We start from the raw sequence: 22,679 nt of genomic DNA, 5'->3' as shown, positions 1-22,679 counted from the left end.
TCAGAAGAAATACACTCACTCTACAGCAACGAAAGTTTGACATGGCCATGGCATATAATGAATGGTCTTAACAGGTTATCTCTTGTCAAGATTCAGTTGGCTTGATTGGATTCATGAATGGCAACCTGACAACACAACCAAGTCACCAGCTCAGAAAACGAATTGGCTGCTTTGGTGCACTGTCTTCCATGATACACTGTAGGTAAAGAACCGATGAGAACATAAGTTTTAGTGTCCCTAACAGCATAGGATCATGGGTCTGGAAACAAAGACATGATAGTAGAATTAATCCTTCTTATCATTACATCCTGTGACCAACTTTCTCATTTTATGTGTCCTATTCCTATAATATTAGGCTGTCTGGATTGTTGGATGAGAATCCCAGAGGGCAAATATTTGCACTAGCAACTCAAGTAGTGGTTTTTTTTTTTTTTTTTTTTTTTTTTTTTGTGTGTGTGTGTTTTTTTTTGTTTTTTTTTTTTTGTTGATTTTTATTGGAGTATAGTTGATTTTTAGTGTTGTGTTAGTTTCAGGTATACAGCAAAGTGAATCAGTTATCACAAATGTATATTCACTCTTTTTTATATTCTTTTCCCATATAGGTCATTATAGAATATTGAGTAGATTCCTCAGTGTTTTAACGTTGAAATGTGTTTTAATAAGTTCTGTTTCTATTTATAACACAAAGCAGAGCAGTATTTTTCTATTTAAATGTAAAAACAAAAAGTTATATATATGGGTGTGCCAATAAATGTGTGTTTTCTCCATTTATAACACAAAGCAGAGTAGTATTTTTCTATTTCTATTTAAATGTAAAAACAAGTTCTATTTCTATGGATGTAGAATCAAAATCTTTCAGAGTGCACATACTCAGTGATTGAACTTCATGTTTTCTATCAAAGCCTCAGCTCAATGGCTTGTTGTTCTGTAAATGGCAGCACATGGTCTGTCCTGGTGATAACCCAGAGAGCTTCCTTCAGGCAGAAGCAGCTGCTGGCATGTGCTCTCTGCCCAAAGACTCTTACAGAAACAGACAGGAAAAACTCTATGGGATGATAGAATTGAAAACCTTAAAATTTGGGGGCTTCAAGCGGCTGCCCATATTCCTTGGTTCCCAGTCCCCCTTCAGCCACAGCTGTTATCACTCCAGTCTATGTTTCCGCCATCACATCTCCCTCTGGAATCTTTGACTCCTTCACATCAACAGACTGACAGAAAAGGAATGACTTAGTGTGCCAGTTAAGGTAATGAACTCGGATTAACTGAAGAAGTTAGGGGTACACATGCACAATGGAGCCAGGAAAAAATATATGAAACATAGGAATTCATATGGCATCTTTAGAATGTCTGTGTCCTGTGATAATGCCACTGCTGGAGGAAACTGCAAAAATAATATAATTTAACAATATAATATAAATTAACAAAGACAAGGCAATTAATTTCTCAGTAATTAGGCAGAATAAAATTTATGTCACTGCACCCAGAAGTAATCAGTGGAGCTAAAGTGCAGGCTGAATATAGAAGGGACAATGCTTAAATGATCATGGTAAAATGTTCAACCAGGAGTGTTTGGTTGTTTCACACAAAAATAAGCACATTTTTTACCATACAAGTCACCAGTTTATCCAGAGGATTTGAAAACATGCATCTATATAAAATATGTATAACAATATTTATGACTAATTTATTTATAATTGTTAAAATGTTGAAGCAATCAAGATGTCCTTCAGTAGGTGAATGGATAAATAAACTGTGGTAAATCCAGACAAAGGAATGTTATTCAAAGCTAAAAAGAAATGAGCTATTAGCCATGAAAAGACACAGAGGAACCTTAAATGCACGTTACTAAGTGAAAAAAGACAACCAGAAAAGGCTATGTACTATATAATTACAACTCCATGACATTCTGGAAAAGGCAAAACATCAGAGACAATCAGAATATCTATGTTTGCCATGGGTGAGGGCAGTGGGGACGAGATGAATAGACAGAGCAGAGAGGATGCTTAGGGCAGTGAAAATATTCTGTGCAGTAGTACAATGATAGATTAAATCATTACACATTCGTCCAGAATCATAGAATGCACAATACCTTGAGAGAAACCTAAGGTAAATTATAGACATTGCATGATTAAGATACATCAGTGAAGATTCATCTATTGTAACAAGTGCACCATTTTGTTGAGTGGTGTTGATAACTGGGAGGTTATGCATCTGTGACAGTAAGGTGTATAAGACAAAGCTCTGCATCTCTCTTTCAATTTTGTTGTAAACATAAACTTCTCTGAAAAATAAAGCCTTTTAAAAAATTCCCAACCTTATAAATGTAATGCTGTAAAGATAATAATAAGTTCATTTTATGGACATTTTAAAACCAAAACATTTTAACCAAGCAACATATTATATTTAACTTTGGTTCAACATGGAGGAAAAAATTTACATGGTGTTAATACTATTTGCATTGCTCATGTCTCTCAAAATAGCCTAAAATCCTCAATATTAGAGAGAAATGAGGCAAAATTATGATTTTAAAATGCTTTATTTTTCATCTCTATTGACAAAGCATTTTATGTTCAAAGAGAATGGATAGTTTCTATCTCTTTTTTAGAATTCAACCATTAAAATATTTATGAGATATCTACTATGTGTAAATCAAAATAGGAAAATATCTGTTTTCAAGGAGGAAATAAGACATCAGCAAACTGAGTCACAAAGGACAAAGGCTCCTCTGCCTACTGATACTGAATAATTATACAAGCCTTGATTTAAAATGTCCTAAATATGTACTCTTATGGCAGAAAGTGAAGAAGAACTAAAGAGCCTCTTGATGAAAGTAAAAGAGGAGGGTGAAAAAGTTGGCTTAAGTTCAACACTCAGAAAACTAAGATCGTGGCACCCGGTCCCATCACTTCATGGGAAATAAACGTGGAAACAGTGGCTGACTTTATTTTTCTGGGCTCCAAAATCACTGCAGATGGTGATTGCAGCCATGAAATTAAAAGATGCTTACTCCTTGGAAGGAAAGGTATGACCAACCTCGGGAGCATATTGAAAAGCAGAGACATTGCTTTGTCAACAAAGGTCTGTCTAGTCAAAGCTATGGTTTTTCCAGTGGTCATGTATGGATGTGAGAGTTGGACTATAAAGAAAGCTGAGCACTGAAGAATCGATGCTTTTGAACTGTGGTGTTGGAGAAGACTCTTGAGAGTCCCTTGGACTGCAAGGAGATCCAACCAGTCCATCCTAGAGGAGATCAGTCCTGGGTGTTTTTTGGAAGGACTGATGTTAAAGCTGAAACTCCAATACCCTGGCCACCTGATGCAAAAAGCTGACTCATTTGAAAAAACCCTGATGCTGGGAAAGATTGAGGGCAGGAGGAGAAGGGGATGACAGAGGATGAGATGGTTGGATGGCATTGCTGACTCAATGGACATGAGTTTGGGTAAACTCCAGGAGTTTGTGATGGACAGGGAGGCCTGGTGTCCTGCAGTTCATGGGGTCACAAAGAGTCGGACACAACTGGGAGACTGAACTGAACTGAAATATATACCCAGCGTATCTTTAGTAACAATTCTTATTTTTTATTCAAATACATCTTTTCAATAATTTTTCTCTAAGCATTTTTTACCTCCCAATTCCTCAAGCTGTAGATCAATGGGTTTAGCATTGGAATCACCACATTATAGAAAACTGAGGCAAATTTGTCTTTATCTAGTGAGTGGGTTGACTTGGCCTGCAGGTACATAAAACTGAGGGTCCCATGATACATAGTAATAGAAAACAGGTGAGAGGCACAGGTAGAAAAGGCTTTCTGTCTCCCTAGAGCAGAATGGATCCTTACTATGGCAAAGATGATGAACACATAGGGTATGAGTACAATGAGAAGAGAACAGAAGACCTTGAATCCTGCAATGGCTAATAACATCAGTTCTTTGACTCGCGTATCAGAGCAGGCCAGAGCAATCAAGGGAGCATCATCACAGTAGAACTGGTTGATCACATTAGGGCCACAGAAAGCCATGTGGAATGTAGCCACTGCTTGTATGAATCCCACCAGGAATCTATAAATATAAGAGCTAGTGACCATTTGGATGCAGAGTTTCCTAGGCATGAGAACTGCAAAGAGTAAAGGGTGGCATATGGACACATACAGATCATAAACCATGACAGACAGCATTAATAATTTCCAAACTGAAAATGTGATAAAGCCACACACTTGAGTGGCACATGCACATAGTAACACGCTTTTAATTTCTCGAAGAGTTCACAAGGGTGTTTGGTGTGATGGTGGAGGAACCATAAAAATCCACAAAAGCCAGATGACAGAGGAAAAAAATTCATGGGTGTGTGAAGTTGAGGACTCACTTGTATTAGAACAATCAAACCAAGATTACCCAAGGAAGTAAGCAAGTAGATTAACAATAAAACACAAAAGAAAATGAACTGAAGCTCTGGGTTATCTGTGAGGCCCAAGAGGATCAACTCAGCAACTGCTGAATGATTGCTTTCTGCCATGAAATAAGCAATTCTACAGTAAATTCCACCAGAGCACACACTCTGGATAATCTTGACTTTGTAAGGGATGATTAAGTGTGAGAAGGTATCCCTGGCTCTCCAGGATGTTATGCCAAATTCAGTTAAAGTAGAATCTTGGTAAGGACTCTAAATTATGTGTAGATGTACTTGAGAATTTACTGTAAAAAAACACTTGGTCCAGGTGGAAATTCCACTAAGAAGCTGTAAAAGAAGAAAGGGAGAATTTCAATTAAAATTTTATAATCAATACAATAGCAAAACCTGTGTTGTACTTTTCTTTAAAGAAAAGAAAAAAAAAAACATTCAGGATATAAAGTGGCTTTGATAGCAAATAGATTAACATAATTTCTTAAGTTGTAAATTTCTTTCACAGAACTGTCATTTTATCATTTCATAAGAATATTAAAAATTAGCAAAATCAAGCATGGAAAGTGTAAGTCAAAAATCAAAATACTAAACAGTATGTTTCTTTAGGGAACCAGTTTGGTATAATATTAAAAGTTTTTTTCATTTTGTGTTTCTTCATATTCTATTTTTTTATATACATACACAATATTAATATTTAAGAAAATGGCATTTTGAAGTTTTCTGGCTATCTTTTGGGAAAATACACACTAGTGAACAATTTTCCAGATTGTAAAATGTTTTTAAGTAATTAAGATATATGTTTTTAAGCTCTATCTTGAAGTATCAAATGGTCCCAAGTGAATAGCATTTGAACAGCATTTAGAAGAACCTCATTTTGCAGAAGATTTATATAAACCCAAGGTGGCTTCTCAGTGCTCAAAAACTGGTACAACTGAATTTGTTCCCATCCTTTCTCAAAAGGGCAGAGTATAAGTTAATACGATTTTCCTTTATCACTGTATTGTCTCAGGTTACTTCACATGCACCTTAGAGATTTTCAAGACAGTAAAAAACATGATAAAATAAATATAAAATCTCCTCCCATGTTAAATTTGGATTGATATCCCCTTGAAAACTTATCTTGATTGCTCCTTTTTCTTTCCGTTCCCATCACCAATTTTCAACCAAACTTATTGGAATAGTTATCTGTCCCCAACTTCTCAAATACATTTATAGCTATTTTCAGTTGCTAAGTTGTATCTGAATCTTTGTGACCCCATGGGCTGCAACATGCCAGGCATCCCTGTCCTTCACTATCTCCCAGAGTTTGCTCAAATTCATGTCCTTTGAGTTATTGATGCCATCAAAACATCTCATCCTATCTCACCCTCTTCTCCTCCTGTCTTCAATCTTTCCCAGCATCAAGGTTTTTATCAGTGAGGCTGCTCTTCAAATCAGGTTGCCAAAGTATTGCAGCTTCAACTTTAGTATAAGTTCTTCCAGTGAGTATTCAGGGTTGATTTCCTTTAGTATTGACTGGCTTGATCTCCTTGTAGTCCAAGTGACTCTCAAGAGTCTTCTCTAGCACAACAATTTGAAAGCATCAATTCTTTGGTGCTCAGCCTTCTTTATGGTCCAACTTTTATATCCATACATCCATACACTACTGGAAAAATGATAGCTTTGACTATACAGACCTTTGTTGGCAAAGTAATGTCTCTGCTTTTTAATATGCTGCCTAGATGTGCCATAGCTTTTCTTCCAAGAAGCAAGCATCTTTTAATTTCAAGGCTGCGGTCACCATCCGCAATGATTTTGGAGTCCAAGAAAGTAAAATTTGTCACTGTTTCCACTTTTTCCTCTTCTGTTTGCCATGAAATTATGGGACTGGATGCCATGATCTTAGTTTATTGAAGTTGAGTTTTAAGCCAGCTTCTTCACTCTCCTCTTTGACCCTAATCAAGAAGCACTTTCTGCCATTGGAGTGGCTCTTTGTGATCCAACAGACTGTAGCCCACAAGGCTTCTCTGTCCATGGAATTTTCCAGGCAAAGATATTGGAGTGGGTTACCATTTCGTACTCCAAGGGATCTTCACAACTCAGGTATGTAACCTGCATCTCTTATGTCTCCTGTATTGACAGACAGATTATTTTACCACTAGTGCCACCCTGGAAGCTCCATTTATAACTTAACAAGGTGTAATCCACCTCTCTTTCTCATTAAAACAAACAAAAAAATTCTCTGAACATGTTTAGTATCAACCTCTCTATTTTCAAATCCAATAAAAGCTGCATTTTTTGGCAGCACTGTAGCACTGAACTCTATTGAATACAAGTTTGGGCTCTAAAGCAAAGCAGTCTTTTGAGTTCATTTGCTCATTTTGATTCTCAGTCTTGGAGTCTGTTCCTATTGCTATGCTTTAGATGGCGTGTTCTTCATGTTCTCTCCAAAGCTCCTTCCTCTCATTTTGATACCTTCTTGATCAATTATCCAATCCTATGTACTCAATAGGCATCTATTTGCTGATTATGAACAAATATATTAATAAATTATTTTTCCAACTACCTCTTTCTGCTCCAGCTTTATACATCTAAATATCTCTCAGAAATTACCATTTAGATATTTATCAAACTACTACACACAGAAAAGAACTTGATATTTCTGTACATAGAACCCAAAACTCAAGACTTGGAGTATATATTTTCTAGTGCAATGAACAGGCTTCCCAGATGGTGTTAGTGATAAAGTATCTGCCTGTCAACTGAGGAGACATAAGAGACACAGGTTCTATCCCTGGGTTGGGAAGATCCCCTGGAGGAGAAAATGGCAACCCACTCCAGTATTTTTGCCTGGAGAATTCCATGGACAGAGGAGCCTGGTTGGCTCTAGTCCACTGGGTCACAAAGAGTCGCAATGAACAGTGTCACTATCCATTTGCTCTCCATATCAGAGAGCAATTTCTTTTACTATGCATCCCTGATCCTCATGCTAATGTTCAATTTGCCCGTCTACTACTGATAAAGAATCCTCCTGTCAATTCAGGAGACACAGTAGATGCACATTCAGTCCCTGTGTTGGGAAGATCCACTGGAGGAGGAAAGAGCCACCCATTCTAGAATTCTTGCCTGGGAATTCCCATGGACAAAGGAACCTGGTGGGCTACAGGTGGGCTACTCCAATAAGTCGGACATGGCTGAGTGACTAAGCAATGACAACACTAAAAATTTTATCCTTCACACAATTTTCAAATCTGGTCATATATTTTGCTTTATTGGTTCAAGCACAATGGTACTTGTTTTTTTTTTTTTTTTTTTGTGAGTGTGTGTGTGTGTTTTTCCAAATGAAACCTAACTTTTAGTCTTGCCTCCAATCAGTCTTATTGTTCTCTGTTCCTCAATTTTCAGCTTATATGAAATTTTACAGAAACTTTATTCTTATTTTGTCCTGATGAAATCCTTCAGTGTCTTCCCATCACCGTTTGGATAAATTTCAAGTTCTTTCTCATAGCCAACATAGCCCTTGAAAACTTCATTTCTGCATCTCAGATCAGGTGCCTCCTGAAACATTTCTTTTGTCTAGTTTCTATGTCATAAGTATTCCAAATTTCTTTATATATTTAAATATGAGACAGAATTTTATACATCCTTTATTCTCTTCCTAGAACACTTTTCCTCTGCCATCATTCTTTTTATTTGCCTGATTTTCTTTCTACTTGATTTTCTCTACTCTATTGAATCACTTCCTATTAGAGGATTTCAAGGGAGTTTAAGTCCACCTCATATAAACATTCTTACAGCCACTGATTCCTTCATAATATTCACCACACTATATTGAAGACAACTATTAATATGTCTATAACACATTGTAAGCATGAACTCCTTTTGGCAAGCAATAATATTTCTATTTCATATTCAATTTAATCTTTACCTCCAACAGTACCTAGTATACAGAAGATGGTCAATAATTATCCCTAAATGATTAAGGGGATAAAGTTATATTTTTGTAAGTTCAAATTCTTTCCCAAAAAAAGGGAATTGAGCACATTTTTCTACTACTTGATGCCTTTCAATATTCAATATGCCATCATTCAGTTCAACAACAAACCCCTAAATAGTTCAGTGTACCTGAAAGGAATCTTTGTGAGGCCAGTAATACTTAAAATTGCCTGGGTATTTATGAGACAACTTTGTATTTTATGTATGTAGTCCTGAAAGGTTGTTACTGAATGATAAGACTCCGGGATTCTTGGCCTCCAGAGGAGACGAATTCAATCCGGGGCCAGAGACAAGGCTGGACCGCTCAGAGCTTTTGTGTAATAAAGTTTCATTAAAGTATAAAGGAGATAGAGAAAGCTTCTGACATAGGCATCAGAAGGGGGCAAAAGAGTACCTCCCTCCCAGTCTTTAGCTGTAAGTTATATAGTCACTCACAGTCTGTTAATGAAAAGAAAGGAATGTCTTAGAATTTAGCATGGCACCAGATAATTCATCCCTGGCCATAAAACGATTGACTTGAATCTTGTTGAAGGGCAGATTACCAACAAATAGCTTCATTTACATAGATTATGGAACAATATCTGAGTAAGTAGGTTAGGCCATTTGGAAGAACCAACTTGAAGATAGAGTCTGGGGTACATTAACATAGCTTAAGACAACATTTCCATAAGGAAAAAAAAAAATGTATTGGTTAACTCAAGGTTTGAGAGTAGTTAGCTTCAGGTGAAACCAGGTGTCATGGCAACGCAGCATGTTAAGAGAAACCTCCTTTTAAATTTGTATAGAGAAAAAAAAAAATATATATATATATATATATATATATATATATATATATATATATATATATATATATATATATATATATATATATATATATATATATATATATATATATCGCTGGTTTGTTTCCTCCCACCGCTTCAGAGAGATAAAAACGTCTGGCACTTGCAGCCTCTTTCCTCCGTTTGGAGACCCCTGGCCTTCCTGCCTGCTACCCTCTCAGTGCCTCAGGGAGATTTCTTTTTGTACTACATTCTTTTTAACAAACATTGAAAACAATATAATTATACATACACAAACATAATTATTTAATGTTTAGTAATTGGGGGAAAAGCTATTTCCCTTGAAATGGTAGATCACTTTTTCAGCTATGCTTAAAGAATCTAGAGTAAAGGAATATTTTAATGATCTCTTTTGGGAAAACAACTTGATTAGTTGCTATGTCTGCTTTGATTATTTGTTTTGAAGTCTGTTGCATTGGCTTTATATTAAGATTATGAATTTATTTAAAATAAATGTTATATCTATGGGCTTTGTATTTAGTAGCAGTTTTTGGAAACCATTGGATAAAAATGAATTTCCCAAAAGTAACTTTCATTCCTTCCTTCTGAGATTAATGTTCAAATCAATATTATGATTGACATTTCAGTTCAGCAGTAAAGATTAAAAGTATTCATTTCTTTCCCTTCAGTATCTAGAAGACAAAACATACAAATCAGAGGTCAATTGACATTTCACAGAAATATATGGACCTCTCCATCCACAACTTGCTTTAGATGGCCAGCCTGATGATACCACACACCTAAGAAGAAAAGATATTATGAGTTTTGTTCACATAATGGGACTTTCTAGTGCAGGTCAGGAAGCAACAGTTAGAACAGGATGTGGAACAACAGACTGGTTCCAAATAGGAAAAGGAGTACATCAAGGCTGTATATTGTCACCCTGCTTATTTAGCTTCTATGCAGAGTACATCATGAGAAACGCTGGGCTGGTAGAAGCACAAGCTGGAATCAAGATTGCCAGGAGAAATATCAATAACCTCAGATATGCAGATGACACCACCCTTATGGCAGAAAGTGAAGAGGAACTAAAAAGCCTCTTGATGAAAATGAAAGAGGAGAGTGAAAAAGTTGGCTTGAAGCTTAACATTCAGAAAACTAAGATCATGGCATCTGGTCCCATCATCTCATGGCAAATAGATGGGGAAAAAGTGGAAACAGTGTCAGACTTTATTTTGGGGGGGCTCCAAAATCACTGCAGATGGTGACTGCAGCCATGAAACTAAAAGACTCCTTGGAAGGAAAGTTATGACCAACCTAGATAGCATATTAAAAAGCAGAGACATTACTTTGCCAACAAAGGTTCGTTGGTCAAGGCTATGGCTTTTCCAGTGGTCATGTATGGATGTGAGAGTTGGACTGTGAAGAAAGCTGAAGGCCGAAAAATTGCTGCTTTTGAACTGTGGTGTTGGAGAAGACTCTTGAGAGTCCCTTGGACTGCAAAGATATCCAACCAGTCTATCCTAAAGGAGATAAGTCCTGGGTGCTCATTGGAAGGACTGATGATGAAGCTGAAACTCCAATACTTTGGCCACCTCATGTGAAGAGTTGACTTATTGGAAAAGACCCTGATGCTGGGAGGGATTGGGGGCAGGAGAAGGGGACGACAGAAGATGAGATGGCTGGATGGCATCACCGACTCAATGGGTATGGGTTTGGGTAGACTCTAGGAGTTGGTGATGGACAGGGAGGCCTGGTGTGCTGTGATTCATGGGGTGGCAAAGAGTTGGACACGACTGAGTGACTGAACTGAACTGAACTGAGGGAGAAGAGGGTGAACTCCCAATCTGATCTGAATATATGGCTAGGAGGAGCCAGTAATTTCTTGAGGGTTTTTATTGTGATGAGTGAGTGGAACTGAGTGAGGATTCCCATGCACAAGATAAGACTTGCAGGGTTTGAATCTTCTGCAAAAGATGGAGCAGTGGGTCCCTTACTCTAGTTATGGACTAAAAAGAGACAAAGTGGCAAAGCTGGAAAGCTGTAACTGGTCAAACAGCAAAATACAGAGTTAGATACTGCTCTCCACACCTCTCTTTTTCATCAGGCTCCCCAACCTGTGATATCAGAGATAATCATGTATTTGAATCCATCCTTTTCTGTCTCAAATAAGAAAAAAATCTTTCTGTGATATAGGGTGAGATTATTTGTGTAATAAAACAAAGGGAAAGAGTCAAGGAAGAGTGAGAAACAAAATTCTATGAGCTGGGAGTTGACTGAGGTTTGGAAAAGGCACCCAAGAGCATGTGCTGTCACCAGGCCTCTCTGGTGAGCACTCACGGCCAGTGGAGACAGCGTCCCGACCAACGAGTCCCTCAGGAGCCTGTACCAGGAGTCTGCGAGGTTAGCCTGGACAACAGTCTGACCATATCCCAGCACAGAGTATGTCAGATTGTCAGTTGGAATCTCCCAGGCCATGCCCAGCACACGTTGGTCCACTAGTGGTCTCCCATGGGAGGAAGGGATGGCCCCCAGACTGAGGAATCGCAATACTCAGAGCCCACAACCAACAATCAGCTCCGAGCATGACCAGCCTCCTGAAGCTGCCCTGTCTGCAGGGTTAAGGAGGACCCACCCATCCTCAAGGAGACCTGGTGTCCAGGGAGTCTTAGCCAGGAGCTTCTTTTAAGTGCAACATTCTGAATTCCTTAAAAAAAAAAAAAAAACTTGCTATGTATTTATTATTGTATTTTTAGTTCCTGGGCTGTTGCCAATGGCCTAGTTGTTTAGCCTGCCACATGGAAAGTTGCATACAGAGAGATCTGTGGCCACAGACAGTGGAAGCAAGTAGTGGTTGCTGGTAAATTTGCCTTAGACTTTCTCCAAATGGGTTAAGGTGAAGTCTCTGCAATCTAACATATCCTGATGTACTGGATTAATGCCATGAGGCAAGAGGGAAGGTCACTGAAAAAAATTTCAGGTGAAAAGGTATCTGCCTTTCTCAAATATACTACAAATTGGGGAAAATTTTGGGGGACTTGGGTTGGATCCTGAGGAGCATATTTGAGGTTTATATGAAGATTGAACTCACCCTGTTTTTTTGAATCTTGTGATTGTGTGTATGCATGCTCAGTTGTGTCTGGTTCTTTGCAACCCCCTGGAATGTCATCCACCAGGCTCCTCTGTCCATGGAATCTTCCAGGTAAGAATACTGGAGAGGGATGCCTGTTCCAGAGGTAAAGATTATCCCTGCAATGCAGGAGATGCAGGGGTCATGGATTCGATCCCTGCATTGGGAAGATCCTCTGGAGGAGGAAATGGCAACCCCCTCCAGTATTTTTGCCTGGAGAAGCCGATGGACAGAGGAGCTTCGTGGGCTATAGTCCAGGGGGTCAGAAAGAGACATGACCAAAACAACTGAGCACACATGCAGGCATATATATGTATTCACCATTTTCTTGTACTGTGTGTATGCAGATGTTGAAATATAATGTTGTACACTTGAAACTTATGTGATACTATAAACCAGTGTTACCTCATTAAATAAAGAATGTAAACATGTCAGTTCCTTTTGCACTGATGGGAATTGTGCCTTCAAGCAAGAGACTGTATCATAAACCATTTTAAAAATTTATTTCAGCTTTGAATTACCTTTTACAGATCATCACCATGAGTCTATAAAACCTTGAAACACACTTGAGAAGCCCCGTCTTAGGAGTGCATAGCACTTGGTACACAGTGATGCAGGCACAGTGGAATCTGTGGAAGTGCCCCGGGATCTGACAGGTGGTGGCTCTGATTTGAGGCTTCTCTGCTTGGGCCAGGAGGCACTTCAGGCGCAATAAAAACGATACAGTGGATACAGACGTTGGTTTTCCTCTGTCATGCCTGCAAAGTACTTGACCTCCCAACATAATGAAATTGAGTCTAGCTATTATAAACAGTGCTGCGATGAACATTGGGGTCGAAAAGAGATGTATTTATCCTCCTAACTTAAAAGAGTTGAATACTTGAGAAGAGGCCTTGATATGTTCATTACTGTGGCTGCAATTTTAAGGCTGATCATAAAGTTATTAAGAAATATACAGACATTTTAAAATATTATACAAAATTGCAATTTAAAGTTTTCTAAAAAGCTATGGTACATTGTTTTGTAACAGTTTGTAACAAATGAAAACTACAATCCTAGTAATAAACCCTTATAAAACAAAAGGCAATTATGGTAAACTAAACTTTAGGAAAGATGGATGAATTGTTTAATTTCATAAGGAAAGATATATTGTTTTTAGATATTACTGGCAAGAAGTTATAGCCTTTTAAAGTTACAAAGGATTATGAATTGGAACATCAAAACAAGAATGTGTTAAAAGATATTGTTCAACTAAAGCATTAAATTAAAATTATGTAACAAATGCTAGAGGACTTATTTAACTTTTTATTTTGACATAAATTCAGAGTTTCAAAGAAAGATGCTTTTCTCAGAAAACTATGACATTCATGAATAAAATTAAAGACAAAATAAATGGAAAGATATATTGTGTTCATTAGTCTTGTTAATATAGCTATATTCAGTGTAATTGTTTTCATATAGTCGTAAGTGTATGTTACTCAAAACAAGGACATTCTTCAAAGACCAAAGAACTTCAGTAAAAATCAGCAAATTAAGTTTATTATTGGATCTATAGACCTTACTCTGTGCAGAAGGACATGCTTCCCTTGTTAAAATTCAAGTTACTGTTTCAGTCTTTTTAAGTGAGATTTTCTGTCAGTGTTGATATCAATGTCCATGTTAAAGTTTCAGAATCAACAGTTCTTTTCAGATTCCTCTTACTCTGTGTGTGTGTGTTTGTGTATATGTGTATGCATGAGTGTATTTTATACCATTGTAATAATTGAAAGCTGCTCTAATAATCTGAAGAAGATATGATATTTTTTCACCATGTAAGATTTATGAATTGAAGCATTCAAGTCAAGATTCCACTATGAAAAAAAAGAGAGATTTTAAGTGATCTACAAAACAAAATTTAAATCACTATTTGCAACTGAATTTATTTCAATCTTATATCTTTCAATATTGCTGTTGTAGTTCAATCATTAACCATGTCCAACTCTTTGTGACCCCATAGACTACAGCACACCAGGCTTCCCTGTCCTTCATTATCTCCTGGAGTTTGCTCAAACTCACATCCATTGAGTCGGTGATGTCATCCAACCATCTCATCCTCTGTCGTCCCCTTCTCTTCCTGCCTTCAATCTTTTCAAGCATCAGGGTCTTTTCCAGTGAGTCAGCTCTTCACATCAGTTGGCAAAAATATTTTGGAACTTCAGCTTCAATATCAATCTTTCCAATGAATATTCAGCGTTATCAAAAGCTATAATTTACAAAATAATTTAAAAAATTAGAAAATAAGTGTATCTTCTGTATTAATATTAACTTTCCCTTGGTGGCTCAGATGGTAAAGAATCTGCTGGCAATGTGGGAGATTGGTTCTATCCCAGTATCAGGAAAATCCACGGGAGAAGGGAATGGAACTCACTCCAGTATTCTTGCCTGAAGGATTCCTTAGGCAGAACAGCCTGGCCGCCTACAGTCTATGGGGTCGAAAATAGTCGGACAGGACTGAGATTAACACTATCACTTTCACTTTTTAAATATTGCAGTGTTAGAAAGTATGTTACTAAAGGTATGATCATGCAGAAAAACTGTTTGTTTTTTGTTTAATTACTTTTTTTTCTTGCCTCCTGAATGTAAAGGCTTTCAGTTAGAGCATAGGTCACTTAAAATATAGTAGAATACACTTTTCCATAGTTCTCTTCAAAGCATTTTGTTTTTTTTTACTTCCTTGTTCCTCAGGCTGTATATGAGAGGATTTAGCATGGGAATCACCACGATGTAGAATACAGAAGACATTTTGTCAGTATCCATGGAATGGCTTGTTTCTGGTTGCATATACATGAAGATGATCAGACCATAAAATATAGTGATGGAAGTCAAGTGGGAAGCACAAGTAGAAAATGCCTTTTTTTCTGCCTTCAGCTGATTTAATCCTTAGAATAATAAATAGAATGAATACATAGGAGACAAGGATGATAAAAAGAGAGAAAAAGATATTGAACCCAGCAAGTGTGAACAGTAACAGCTTTTTGATATATTTGTAATGGGTTTCATGACAGGCCAGGGCGACCAAGGGGACATCATCACAGTAGAAATGATTTATTATGTCTGAATGACAGAAAGATAAGTGGAATGTAAGAACTGCTTGTAGGAGGCCCACAGAAAAGCTGTATAGAAATGTGCTGAACACCATCTAAATACAGATTCTTTTGTTCATGACAATGGTATAGAGTAAAGGATTACAAATGGCCACATACCCGTCATAAGCTATGACTGAGAGCATATAAAATTCACAAACCACAAACATGATAAAGCAAAACAACTGAGTGGCACAAGCAGGTAAGCATATTCTTTTAGTTTCTTGGAGGAAGTTCACCAGAGTGTTAGGAGTGACCGAGGAAGTATAGCAAAAGTCAACAGAAGCTAAGGAAATAATACATAGCTGTGTGAAGCTGAGGACTGACATGAATTAGCATGATTAATCCAAGATTACCCATGACACTAATTAAGTAGATCACTAAAAAGATCACAAAAAGAAGGGCTTCAAGCTCAGGGCTGTCTGTGAGTCCCAAGAGGATGAATTCAGTTACTTCTGAGTTATTGTGTTTGGCCGTGAATTGTGTATAGAAGCATATCATACTGTTATCTCCAGAACATCTATTGCAGATAATCTTTCACTTTGTATATTAAGGACTTCACTCATGTTTATTTTATGGTGACCATATTGCAAAGATAAATCTTCACTGATCAATAGGCCATTCTCAGATTTCAGTGCTGCCTGCTTTGGATTTGAAGGGATTTGCTGCAGCAGGAATTCCAACACACTCAGTAGTCAGGATATTTGTTAAGGAAGACAGAATATCTTGCATTAAAATATAGGACATCATGTATACAAAATTCCAGCATCATAGGTATTGTAGCAGGATAAATATTTTAAGAGTTAAAGATATGGCCACAAATATATTAAGAGTAATATATTAAGATGAAACACTAGGCATTTCAACTAGAATTAAGACAATCATGACACTTACTAAATATTATTCTTAATGGGCTAGCCAATGCAATGAAGGAAAGGGTGAAATATAGTTATGTACAAAGTATGAAAGTATATCTAAATCAATATGCTTAGTGAAAAGATAATATTGGTTTTTTTAATGATTATGACAGTGTCCTCTGTTACAATGCTATGTAATGAAAATTATAACATAATTTTCACAAAAATGTGAAACTTCAAATAAAAGTGAAAACATAGTTTTCAGAATTCCACTTCATATGATAAACAAAATATTTAAACATAAAGCTTAACTTAATATTGAGTTTAGCAATATTAAATTGCTATAACCATCTTACATATTCATGTTATTTATGTTGATGTCAAATAAATTCATAGTTTCACATTATTTTTGGTAGAATGACATTTAGAAAAGAAATTCATCTATAGTCTTGATCTCATGACAATAGATTTAGTGGGTGTTTGCTATTAGTTTCACCTTCACACTGTTGAAGAGATGGAGGCATACATAAGTGTCTGAGATGTTTTGACTCCTCAAAGTTCAGACCTAGCATTCAGACACCAAGGAATCGATACGCTTTAATTGAAGAGCTATGTTACGGTAAAACTCCTTCTTGCCAAGACAGGGTAGTGTGAATTCAAAGACTTTAATGACAGGCTTTGAGTATATAGAATAGAGACTCAAAATTTGCTGCAGGAACCACTGAAATAGTGGATAAATGTGTTTAAAGAAAAGACAAAAAAAGAAACTTCTGAGAACTGTATACTAAGTCCACCCTGTATCTCTATGGTTCACTAAAATATATACTATATTTCTTTTCTCTGGTTATGTTTCATTAAACATTCAAATGGCACACACACACACACACACACACACACACACACACACACACTCACACATATGGTCTTCACAGGTGGTGCTAGTGACAAAGAATCTGCCTGCCAATTCAGGAGATGCAGGAGATGCAGATTCGATTATTTGGTCAGTAAGATCCACTGGAGCAAGAAATGACAGCCCACTCCAGTACTCCTGTTGGGACAAGTCCATGGACAGAGCAGCTACTGTCCATTGGGTTGCAAAGAGTCAGACACAACTGAGTGAGCACACACACACACACACACACACACACATATGCATTCATTAATATATATTAAAATTATATGCAAATTACAAACTCAAAACCATTTTGTGCATAATTGCAAGCTGTTAAATTATCATTACACTTATCTGAAATTATATATGCATACCTGTATATCTATATGTATCTATCTATTTATATCACAGTTATCTATTGTGTACGTTAATCCTCATTTATAAATTAGCCTCTCAAGTATAGTATAGTTGGGACTAGAATTCAGGTGCTCTAGCAAGAGAGATGATATGCAAATGCTTATGATTTATTATTACTCTTTTGTGTATTCAATATTTTAGAAGACTCCAAATTTTGTAGTGCTGTCCTTATTTAATTGACAAATAAGCTACAGGAAGCCCACACTCAGTTCAATTCCATCCATTGACTACAAGGAATGTGTTCTTTTCAGAACTAGGCTGCATTGCCTAATGTGTTCATCATATTATAAACTATACCTTATCCAGTAATGACCAACTTACCCAAGTTTTGCCCAGTATAACTGCATAGAATCCTTGCTACTGGAAAATGATCTATGGGGTTTCAATTATTTTGTGTATATTAATTTAGAATATATGATGCCCCTGGTATTCTATTCTTGAGTTAGGCCTTTTTTAGATACTCTGAAAAAAATATAACAAGGTCTCATAGGTTTAAAAAGAAAAAAAACACAGTTCACTTAAAAATTAGTCTTCAGCGATCAGACCAGATGCCAGGCCATGTTAAATCAGTGACTCAGGTAAACTTAAGATGTAGTAGTATTCTTCTCAATAAAGACAATTTGAAAAAAAATAAAGACAATTTGTTAAATATATAAATATGGAGCAGCTTTATTAATTCATTCATTAATTTAAAATTATTTTTATTGAAGTATACTTGATTTCTGGAACAGTTTTATGATGTCAGAGCCTCCCTTGTGGCTCAGCTGGTAAAGAATCTGCCCGCAATGCTGGAGACCTAGGTTCAATCCCTGGGTTGGGAACATCCCCTGGAGAAGGGAAGGCTATCCACTCCAGAACTCTGGCCTGGAGAATTCCATGGACTGTATAGTCCATGGGGCCGCAAAGAGTTGGACACGACTGAGTGGCTGTCACTTTCACTTTTCACTGATCAATGGAAAGTTTAAAGATGAAACTGATCTTTGTGAGACTACCAAATAACTGTGAGAAATCTCTATATTTTGAGGCTTCCCTGGTGGCTCAGACAGCAAAGCGTCTGCTTATAGTGTGGGAGATCCGGGTTCGATCACTGGGTTGGGACGATCCCCTGGAGAAGGAAATGGCAACCCATTCCAGCACTCTTTCCTGGAAAATTCCATGGACTGAGGAGCCTGGTTGGCTACAGTCCATGGGGTTGCAAAGAGTCAGACACGACTGAGCGACTTCACTTTCACTTCACTTTATAATGTTATATTTTTCCGAGATACTAGCAAATTAGGGAAAGAAGTACAATGTGCATCTTTGCTCTTCATATGGGATATGGCTAATGGAACTGGGGAATCCTGACCCAGGGATTTTGATGTGGTGGAAAGGTGAAACCTTTGTCTTATAACTAGTTACACATCCAGATAATGGTTTGTTATGCAATTATTCATTTGAGGAGTAAAAAAAAATATATTGGTATAAATTCTTATGGAACAAAGAATTATTTTTTAATATAATTTCATTTGAAAATGAGAGAATTGGCAAAAACTTCTAATGGACACTTTTATATCTGAAATCTCATTCTAAGTGAAAATCTTTAGAAAATTTTATTACACAATGAATAGACATGTAGAAATCCAGTATTAAGAATAGGCATTTTGGTAGCTTAAGAGAAAAAAATCAGACTGTGAAGAAAATTCCATTTTTATTCATTCAAGTCACTTTCTTAATTTCATGAACATAGAAGCCTGGGTTCTATTCATGATAAATTTTTTTCAGGGCATCTTTCACCTCCTTATTCCTAAGGCTGTAGATTAAAGGGTTCAACATGGGAATGAGCACCGTATAGAAGACAGAGGCCATCTTATCTATGTCAAGGGAATGATTAGAACTTGGCTGTAAGTGCATAAAGATGAGGGTCCCAAAGAATATGGTGACTGCCAGTATGTGGGAGCCACAGGTGGAAAAAGCCTTGCATCTGCCTTCAGCTGAGCACATCTTTAGGATGGCAGAAATGATGTACATGTAGGAGACAAAGACAACCAGAAGGGAGGAAATGAATATGAGACCAACACAGGCAAAAATCCATAGCTGCTTGGAGTGAGTGTCTGAGCAAGTGAGACTGAGAAGAAGCATGTCATCACAATAGAAATGATTGATGACATTGGAATGGCAGTAGGAGAAGCAAAAGGTGAGGATGGTATGAAATAGGGCAACCAGGAAACTGTAGCTATGGGGGCAGCCACAAGCTGAACGCTGATGCCTGGGGAGATTACAACCATATAGAGGAGAGGGTTACAGATGGCCACATACTGGTCATAGGTCATGAAAGCCAGTAGCAAACACTTGGCAGTCATAAAGGCCAGTCATGGGCCATGTGAAGCCAAGCTGGGAAGCACATCCATTGAAAGAGATAACTTTTTGTTTGTACAAGAAATTCCCCAGCATTTTGGATGTAATGACAGAAGATTAACAGAAATCAACAAAAGCCAAGTTACTAAGAAAGAAGTACATTGGTGTGTTGAGTCTTGAATCTGTTCTAATGACTAGGATCAGACCTAGGTTGCCTGCTACTGTGAAGAAGTAGATGGATAAGAATAGGACAAAGAGGGGCATCTTCAACTCCTGACAATCTGTGAGGCCCACAAGAACAAATTCTGTCACCTGGGTGCAATTTATCTGGATCATGTGTCTTCAGTATGCCTGGATGAAGACAGGATAATGAAATCCAACTTAATTAAATTCAAGTCTTATTATCCTTTAAAGCAATTGGTATTATCAACATGAAAATGCTAACAGTAAAAGTGCTAGCACCCTTGAGTCTGGCAATGGGACAAAGAGTAAATGGAGATGTTTTATAGGCCAGGCATATTTCTCTTCCCCAAGTCAAATGCATTTTATGAAATTAACAGCTGTAGATAGGATTCAGCCCACATTGACTCTTTGCTCAAAGCTCTTAGGTTATTTAAAGTTTAACACTATTTTTTTCAAAACATTAAAGCTATTGCTTTTATTAAAAATATTCTAACATTAATAATATAAAAGAAAATGAATCCCCTGCAGTGACATCACTCTGACAGACTTGCATATATGATACAAACTCCACATTCTGCAGTGCTGACAGAGCAATGAACAGCATGCTCTAGCCATCTATTCTATACTCATACTTATTGCAGGGAGGCCACCGTGGATTGCTCCATAATCTTCACAAATGTGTTTATAATGCAAATGCTGAGAATGGGCAACTTTATGAAAGACTATAGCCCACCTCATGGGTTGTTTTTGGGTTTTTTTTTTTTTTAATATAATATAGATATTTTATTTGTTTTGGCTGCACTGGTCTTCCTCAGTTTACACAGGCTTTCTCTATTTGCAGTGACCAAGACTACTCCTCTGTGTGGTGCCCAGGCTTCTCATTTTTCTGACTTTCCTTGTTGCAGGCACAGGCTCAGTAGTTGTGTCACATGGGCTTAGTTGTCCCACGGTATGTGGGCTCTTCTTGGACCAGGTATCAAACCCATGTCCCCTGCATTGGCAGGTGGATTCTTAACCACTGAAAAATGAGAGAAGCCCTACTTTGCTTCTTATATGCCCATTTCATATACAGGGAAGAGACCTTGAGAGACAAAGAAACTGAAGTAAGCTGACAGCCAGTCTGTAGCACAGGGGGTTTCAAACTTGTGTTTTTCTGATGCAGGAGCTCACCCACTATTAGATAACTAACAAGGACCTACCTTATAATACAGGGTAGTCTACCCAATACTCCAAAATGGCCTATATGGAAAAGAATCTACAAAAGATTGAATATATGTATATGTATAACAGCAGAAATCACAATATTATAAACCAATAAAAATTATACTCCAATAAAAATTAAAGAGTAAATGCAAAATTTCTATTTGATTTCACTTATTTTGTTATATCTATGAGAAAAGATGTACAATGGAGTCTCAGTAATGAACAGTTGATTTTCTAATAAGAGATAACTGTTGAAAAATATTATTTCATTGAGATTTATGCCAAGCACGGTACAGCAGAAAGAACCCTGAATGAAATTGGGAGATCTTTATTTGAATGCTCTGTCACCCTCAAAATACATTAATTTTAGCATTTCAAAAATTCAATTTGTTCCTCATTTTCCTTATTTAAAGTGGTGCCTATTTTATCAACGTCAAAAATATTTTTTAAGTGTGCATGCATGGATGTTTCTACAACTTTCTATGGGAAGAAGATAATTTTTGATGGTATTGATCATTACATGAAATCTTCAGAGTGTTTAAAAGCCTAGTTAGTGGTCCCACAAATAGATGAATTCCACTTTGAAATAGTTAAGCAAGTATTTGATTGGAAGTTTGGTTTACTATTTCCAAGACAGCAGCTAAGACTTCACTGTTTAGCAGTTAGAAGTGCTTCAGTATGCCGTTGTATTTTATCTTAAAGGTAGCACATGCGTATCTTTGACAATATATTTGAAATTATATATTATCTTTTATGATCTATCCCATGATTGTTTATATTCATATTCCACTCATATCTCTTATGCTGCAGTCAACACACAGAATAATTATTTTTCAACCCTCAATTACAGTATGCCTTTCCATTTTTCCCTACTTCCTATGTGTTTTATCCTAGGCTTATCTCTACCAGGTGAATGGTAATTAAACAGTTGGAAGAAAAGCCCCTATTTATTCTTCAAAGCCTACAAAACTCAACCTTTCCTAAAAAGAGACTTCTTTAAATTCCAGTTCCTCTGTTACTTACTAGTTTTCATTTTTGTGTTTAGAAATATTTTATACATCATTTACTTACATATCATTTATGATTTCTATCTGTTTCCATATTTCCTCTTTTGATAGATTGTCAACCCCATGGGTGGGAGCCATGAATTTTTAATTCATTTCTTTTTTTTTATTTTTTATTTTTATTATTATTATTATTTTGTCATACATTGACATGAATCAGCCATAGATTTACATGTATTCCCCATCCCGATCCCCCCTCCCACCTCCCTCTCCACCCGATTCCTCTGGGTCTTCCCAGTGCACCAGGCCCGAGCACTTGTCTCATGCATCCCACCTGGGCTGGTGATCTGTTTCACCATAGATAGTATACATGCTGTTC

General features: G+C 37.0%; 3 pseudogenes; all 3 read right to left on the bottom strand.

The window, feature by feature from the left end:
* Positions 1-3,571: 3,571 nt before the first annotated feature.
* LOC133050339 (olfactory receptor 5AL1-like) lies at positions 3,572-4,512 on the bottom strand (annotated as a pseudogene).
* A 10,420-nt stretch (positions 4,513-14,932) lies between these two features.
* LOC133050365 (olfactory receptor 5AL1-like) lies at positions 14,933-15,911 on the bottom strand (annotated as a pseudogene).
* A 3,365-nt stretch (positions 15,912-19,276) lies between these two features.
* LOC133050651 (olfactory receptor 8U9-like) lies at positions 19,277-20,246 on the bottom strand (annotated as a pseudogene).
* Between the last annotated feature and the right edge of the window lie 2,433 nt (positions 20,247-22,679).

Source organism: Dama dama, chromosome 32 (assembly GCF_033118175.1).
Source record: "Dama dama isolate Ldn47 chromosome 32, ASM3311817v1, whole genome shotgun sequence".
Lineage (NCBI taxonomy): Eukaryota > Metazoa > Chordata > Mammalia > Artiodactyla > Cervidae > Dama > Dama dama.
Note: the sequence above shows the minus strand (reverse complement) of the source record. Positions and strands in the feature narration are given on the sequence as shown.